Source organism: Crocuta crocuta, unplaced genomic scaffold, assembly GCF_008692635.1.
Source record: "Crocuta crocuta isolate KB4526 unplaced genomic scaffold, BGI_CrCroc_1.0 scaffold1, whole genome shotgun sequence".
Classification (NCBI taxonomy): Eukaryota; Metazoa; Chordata; class Mammalia; order Carnivora; family Hyaenidae; genus Crocuta; species Crocuta crocuta.
This window is the reverse complement of record NW_027527930.1, coordinates 5010833-5018619: the sequence shown is the minus strand read 5'-3', so window position 1 is coordinate 5018619 and position 7787 is coordinate 5010833.

The following is a 7787-nucleotide window of genomic DNA, read 5'->3' as shown; positions in this document are numbered from 1 at the left end:
CCTGTCAACATATCCCTTTCCTTTTATATCTTATGTTAAAAGCCTGTCCTACACCCAGCACAGACAGCCCCTAGTGTACAAGCCTTCAGCTTCCAGGAAGTGGGTGAAAGAAAAACTCACCTCACTATGTTAAAAAAAAATAATGGGGTGGTAAATGTTAGCTTTGTCAACTTCCTGACACCAATTACAAACTTCATATCCACTATCTTTCACTTCCTTTCTCTCCTGGTACTATAAAACACATGTCTTTTCTGTTATCTATTATTATCTATCATTTGTTACTAATTTTTTGATGATCCCTCCAGCAGGGACCTCACTGCCATGCTTAATTTTATGGTTTTCCTCCAATATCCAGCACTGCTTAAATCTGTATCTTTCAGTATTCCATGTCATTCTCTGTCTCCCTATCTCTCTTCTCCCATTCATAGTCATTTTATTTATAAGTCATTCATACTAGCTCTCTCAGTCTTCACTTCCTCCCAGTTTTCATCACTTTGACCTTTGATTTGTGCTCTAGGTCACTAATTTGTTCTTCAGCTGTGTCTGTCCTTCAGGTGTGTCTACTCAGTTCATCTATTAAATTTTATTTCAGTTACAGAATTTTAAATTATAATTATTCTGATAAATTTTTGCACCAGCCTATTTTGCTACAAGAATATGGTATCTTTTTTTTTTTTTGTTAAACCTTCTGAAGATATTGATTATACTTTAAAAATCATTCTCAGTTTGTTGTATTTATTTTATTTCCTCAGGAGTCAGTTCTGCGTATTTGGATTGATGCTTATATTTCAGGGTGTGATTTTTGCTTAACTATTTGGTGATTCTTGGTTGTGTTTTTGTCTTTGACTTAACTTTCTCTGCTAGCTTCTGCCATTGTTGTGCTTCCCAATAACTGTGAGGGAAAGGTATCAGGTTTCTACGGATAGTGCTCCCTGTAACTCTTGGGTATAACTAGCCTTTTAGGGCATAGCTTCGCTTTGTGAGGGCGCGACAAGAAGACAGCTCTCTGGGAACCAGGAGGTAGGTTCTCACCAGACACCAAATCTTCTGGCATCTCATCTGATCTTGAATTTCCCAGCCTCCAGAACTGGGAGAAACAAATTTTTACTGTTTATAAGCCACCCAGTCCATGTAGTCTGTTATAACAGCTGGGGGTGGACTAAGACAGCATCTGAGTTGGTGTAAATCAAGATTAGAAAACTGTCACCACCAGCCTTCTTCAAATATTCAGTAATCTATTTAAAACAGTCTGTCTCAGACAACGACATCTGACCTTTGAAATGACTAGAATTGTTGCCCAGTTTTTAAACCTTCAGTTATGCTCAGATAGCAAAGATGTATCAAAACTTATCAGTAAGGATATTCATTTCTGTGTTGTGAAATTAGAAATAATCTTATAGGGCGCCTGGGTGGTTAAGCGTCTGATTTCAGCTCAGGTTACGATCTCGTGGTTCATGAGTTTGAGCCCAGCATTGAGCTCTGTGCTGATAGCTTGGAGCCTGGGAGCCTGCTTGGGATTCTATGTTTCCCTCTCTCTCTCTGCCCCTCCTCTGCTCATGTTCTGTCTGTCTCTCTCTCAAAAATAAATAAACACTAAAAAAAAATCCTAAGTTTCCAAAAAAGACAGTTGACTGATTTTTTTCCTGTCTTTTAATGCAATACAGTGGAGACTAATGAGGCTGTTGGAGAAGATAAGGTCATTGAAATATTCTTGACATAATTAATGAGGGAAAATCACATTATACAACAATATGCACTGAGATTCTTTAAAAGGAAAAGTTAGGGGTGCCTGGATGGTTGAGTTGGTTAAATGTCTGACTCTTGATTTCAGGTCAGGTTATGATTTCATAGTTTGTGAGATTGAGCCCTCTGTCAGGCTCTGTGCTAACAGTACAGAGCCTGCTTGGGGTTCTCTCTTCTTCTCTCTCTGCTCCTCCCATGCCTCGGCTCACACTCACTCAAAAATAAGTAAAAAAACTTAAAAAAAATAAATAAAAGGAAAAGTTAAATGGTTATACAAAGGATAAACCACAAAACATAAAGTGATATTTTCAAAATGTTAAGATTTGGGGGATTTATATAGCCTTTTTTGTGAAGTTAAAATTTATTTAGTGAAATGTATTACTTTTGTCATCATAAAAGGTGTTATATACATATTTTCAGAAATAATATATGTTTGGATAAAGCAAGAACCTATTTGTTCTGGATCATTAAATAACATCCTAATTCTTTCTTGCATAATTGTAGTTTTAATGAGTTACTGTAATAATTGAGGTGATTAATTAAAGATTGAACTAAAAATGACACCACTTAGAGTGGAAACTAATGATCAACTTATGGTAAAAACAAGAAAATAATGTCTAATGTTGAGCCTTTTATTCTTTAAATTTTGGTTGGTGTATCTTATACCAATCACAAGATAGCAATTGCAGCAGGGGCTGAGTGGGCACAATTCTGAGAAAAAAACTGCAGAAGTGGTTCTTCATTGCTCACCCTGCAGGTTGTCTTGGGCAATAGCCCAACACTGCCCCCTCGTGGTTAGTAGAAACAAAGTACCAGTGCCAATAAACGGCAGGTGTTTTGTGTAAGCTTTCTTATACCTAGGACTTTTAAATTATATTGAAAAGCTTTTCATGCTTATAGAGTTTTGCAATTAATAATAAACAGTCTCCTTATTTTATAGATGAGAAAACTGAGAAGTTAAATGAATAGATCCCACAGCTACATCATGATAAAGATGGGAGTGGAACCTGGACTCCATTATCCCTAGCCAACATAATTTTTGCCAGTCAGAGCTGCCTCAGCTTTAAATTAGCTGGCTGATATCCTGGAAGTCCCACGTATATGTCAAACATAGTCCTGAGTTGTAGACTCAATTATGCACAGGCAGCTCATAGCTCCTCATTATTTCCAGCCATCCCTTAACTTTGCCTGGTGATTTGTGATACTTTGGATATAGCTAAGCCTTTGAATTTTGGGGACCTATTTATTTATTCCAGTTAATGTTACATAATTGAGATGTGCAGATGGTGAATTTAAAACATCATCCAGATAGCTGGTTATTGCTGATGAGACAAAGCCAGCACATGAAGGCTGAACTTTCTGGAAATGCACTCTTTGTCCCTGATAGCAGTGGTAACTGGCAGGGTCTAATATCATTTACTGCAGACATATTTTCATTGTTAAAAGGGCATGTTGCTTGTTGAATTAAGGCTTGTGTGTGTGGAATTATTATGGTTTTAGTTTCTTGATCTCCTTGACACCCAAAGGTGGAATTGTGTCCTTTACGTCATGCATTTTCCTGTGGAAGAGGAACAAGTGAAACCACAAAGATGTTAACGAGTGAGACGATGATATAGCAAGTCTAACGATTTGACAGGATGTGTATATTTCCACATGTCCTCTTGATTTGGTCTTACTTCCTCCCCCTGACTGCATTTAGATCTGGTAGCACTTGATTAATTTTCAAGTCTGTTTTTAGAGGGAAATTCAACTGCATTTTGAACTGACTTGTATCAGAGTTCACTGAAATGAGAGTCAGACTTATGATTAATGCCTCTAGGTGGTGCCTGTGACCTGTATTTGGATTCAGTATCTTGTCAGAGAGAGGAAGTGTGTGTGTGTGTGTGTGTGTGTGTGTGTGTGTTCCACTTTCCAAGCTCTGTAGGGAGACAGTGTTAAAGACCAGAGTGAGCCTTGGGACCCTTTGTGGTTACTCAGTTCTTATTTTTCCAATATTCTTTGTTTTTTCCCCTCCTTGGAAAGAGAATTTACAAAATTGACATAAAGAAGGAGGTGAAACTCAAGGAGGAAATTTGGAATTTTTAAAACTTATAACTAGCAGTTTATATTTTTAGGGGTGAAGAGATGACTCTTCCATGGATATATTGCATATAATATTTGTCTAATAAGCATATGCAGAAGGCATTCTGTTAGCATGCTACTCTTTCTCTGTGATGTCTATGCCTAACCAGTCATTTCCTCTCCCTTTGCGTTTTAGCCCTCTCTACTGTTTGCGGTAGTGAAGGTTGATTTGATCACTCAAGAGTTTTTCCTGACTTGACCTCCTGTGTGATCTGGACGTCCTTTTAGTGTTACAGTGTAACTAAGGTGAATATCCTTGTGTTACTCTAGAAAGCAGAGCAGGAAGGACCTTTAGAGATCAGCAAGGAAAGGAGTCTTCAGCTCCTTGGTTTACGTGATCAATAACCTTTCAAGCAATTTGCCTAATCACATCTTAGGTTTAGAATAATCACATAAAACAAACAAGATCACATAAGTCTGTAATTAACTTATGAGCCTCTCAACTGTCTACAGATTTCACTGTCTTTTTACCATATCCACTCTTTCAGTGAATTTCAGTGGATTTTCAGTTATTTCATAGAGCAAAAATTTGGGGGTCAGTTTAGGATTGGCATTGTTTTACTTAGTGAGGACATTAAAGCCACCCCTAATATCATGTCACCACTACTTCATGAAAGAAGTATTTTAACACCATGTGGGTAAGAAGGATTTAATCTCAGAATTGATGGCAGTGTTTTGATTTAATAATTTATATAAAACTTTTCATTGTTCACTTCACTAAGGACAAATGAGCTCCTCTTTGTTGGTAGAGAACTACTGATTTAGGACAATATCTTCATTTTTTGGATGGAGAAATTGAGACCCAAATAAGTTGACTTCTTTACAGTCATATGCCTTGCAAGTAGCAGAGAAATGAATTTTTCTTATTAGTTCAACAGTTAGACAGTTGGATGGCTCTCTCCCCATTTTTCTCTCTCTTTTTTTTTTTTTTTCTGTTGCTGAGTGAAGAACACATACAAAAGCTAAGAAAGAGGCAGTGTATGTCAGGCAGAAAATAGATCCCATAATGAAATTTTCAATTCTGCTTCATAATGGTATTTTTATTTTCTGTGAAATCTAACTTGTTTCTTGTTTTCCTTTGTCCTGTTTTCTTCTTTTCCATTTTTTTTTCTTCCCCAGCTTTACAGAGTTATAATTGAAAAATAGAAGTGTGTATATATAAGGTGAACAACATGATGTGATAAGCATATACAATGTGAATTGATTATCACAATCAAGAAAATTAACATATCCATCACCTCACACAGATACCATTTTTTTGTGTGTTGTCCATTTTGTTTCTGAATCCTGTTTAGAAGTATATCAGTATGTGTTCAAGAGAAAGGAACAATGTTTACTGAGTGAGTGCTTGCTCAATGACAGGGATTTTGCTAGGTGTTCTGCATAGTTATTTAATCTTTGCTGTCTCACAGCAACACCTGAGATCTGGGTGAATAACATTAACGCCAAAAATTTCCACACCACTGATTTTCCTCCTGTTCAGTGTTTTCTTTAGAAATACAGAACTGTATCTTGTTGCCATCTGGAATTAATTATGTTATTGCCTATATATCTACACATTCTCCCTCATTCTTCATTTTACTATAAGCTGTGGTCAAGGGAGGGGCTTTTTAGAATTACCCAACAGTGCTGGTGGAGGGAGATGAATCGAGATGAGCTGCATTTGTATGCAAATTAATGAAGGGGAAGGAGAAGCAAGTCAAGGAGTGCCATTTCCTCTTTTGGAATTATTCCCCATGTAGAAAAATGGGTGAAAGTTCCCAAGTAACCAGTCTTCACTAATATGACCACCAGGGGGTGCCCAATGCTGTCAGATTCTGGTGGTTTTATCTCCAGCCAAATCATAGCACCACGAGTTTTCTGTAATTATGTCTTTTCTCTCTCTCTATCCTTTCTTCTTTAGAATGGGACAGCGAGACAAACATTTTGTCTTTACTGTGCCTTGACTTTTGGAGCTTTAATAATATTCCATAGAAAATAAATAGCCCTTTTATGAGATTAGACTGTATATTACACATTAAATTTTGAACTTACTAGTTACCTTGACCATTGCTTCTTAGACTTCCTAGTTACCTTAACCATTCTAGAACCCTTCTTGAAATGATGTAGGATAAACATGCCACTGGAATGCCCTCTGCCTCTCACCTTTAAGTTTCTCATTTTATTTGGTTCCAGCCCATCCTTTACATCCACACTTAAATTCCTTTCTTCTTAATAAAATATTTTCTGGCTATTTGATTCTAGAGAACTTTCTTCTAAACTCCAATAGCATTCAGATGTCAGTTCCTAGTTCCCCACATACTCCTGTATTGTCTAACACCGTCAGCTTCGCCAGTGTTTCTTTCCTTCCTCCAGAAGGTTAAGAACTAGAGGAAAAGCCCAGGAAAACCTCCTCAGGCCACAGCAGTATAGGAGTGAAACTGTGGTCTCAATGACCATGGCAAAACATATTTTCGGACTCCATCCTCACCTGCTGTGTAAGAACGCCAGCTCCCCCAGGTGCATCCAGATTAACTCTACGGGTCTGCACAGGTTTCCTATCAAGGGCTCACCTGTAAGTCAGTCGCTGTCAGGAGGACCTAGTGCTCAGTCCTCTCTCCTGCAGTGATGCTGTTACTGCCTCCACCAAAAGCATCTAGAATCTCTGCTGTACCATCTGCAGTGCTGCCCAGCAAGCTGGCCTCCTCTCCAGCTCCTTTCACAGAACAATATTTTAGTGTTCATTGCCCTTTATTTACCCTTTTTTTAAAAAAATGAAAAAATATCTCTTATTTTTTTTCTCATCTACAAAATCCAAGGTTCTTACCAAAAAGTTTTAAATACAAAAATGTTTTTCTCTGTGTTGAGGCATTAGTGTATGTGTATGTGTGTATATGTGTGTTGTGTTCACATAAGATATTTTGTTTTTATGAAACAGGTATATTACTGTACACTTTGAATAATTTATTTCACAAAAGTGTGTCCACAAAATGAAACAATCTCTCTGTGAAACATCCAAATAACAATGGCCTGGGCAGAGGAGCAAAACATTCATGCTTTTCCCTGGCTGTGTTTTTCCGAGTATCTTTAAACTTGCCAATGTCACTTATACCCTGACCTCAATTCCATTTCCTAGTTGCTCACCTGCAGCTGCCTTCTAAACGCAAGGTATCCCCGAGGGCCATAGGCTGCATCCCTAAGCCCCAGGAGAATTCTGCCATGAACTCAACTGCGCCCAGACGTTTCCTCACTATGGAGGCACCACAGTGTTCTAATGGCTTACTTGCTCCTAGTGAAAACATCTGTGGATCCCCACTTTGAGGTTTGAAAGAGGATACTTCTCAGCATCATGCTCCATTGAGGTGCCCACAACAAAAATACCTGTCTCAGGGTAAATAATTTTTGATTTGCTTATTGATTCATTGACTCACATGTTTTTCTTTTATTCAAGACAAATGTTTAGTGTCCATGTCAAGGACAGTTCTAAAGACCTGACTAGACATTGTCCATCCGGGGTCCTCAGAGGGCCTGGGGGTGCCGGTGGTGGTGAGAGGCCGTGTTGGAACAGATTCCAGCAGTCGCTGCACGCTGGTCCTGAAACCCACTTTCCTTTCAGTGACTTTGGCCCTAGGTCTCAGTTTGGGTGCTCCGTGGCCTAACCTTGTGGACGTCTGGCTTGGGTTTGGATATCTCCATCCTCTCCCACCCTATCTCATCAGACCAAATGAGCCAAGAGTATGGCTTTGGGATTCATTTCATTTTTTTACCAGGAGGCCCTTTTACTTCATACATATTTATAAAAGCAGATGGTTCTACTCAACTCTACCAAACACACCTGAGCTCTAAATTCAATTGCTGTATTGAGAGAAAGACGTAATTCTTTTAATCTAGAGTCTGAGCCCTGATTCAGATGTAATATTCTATAATAACTGTGTATATAATTT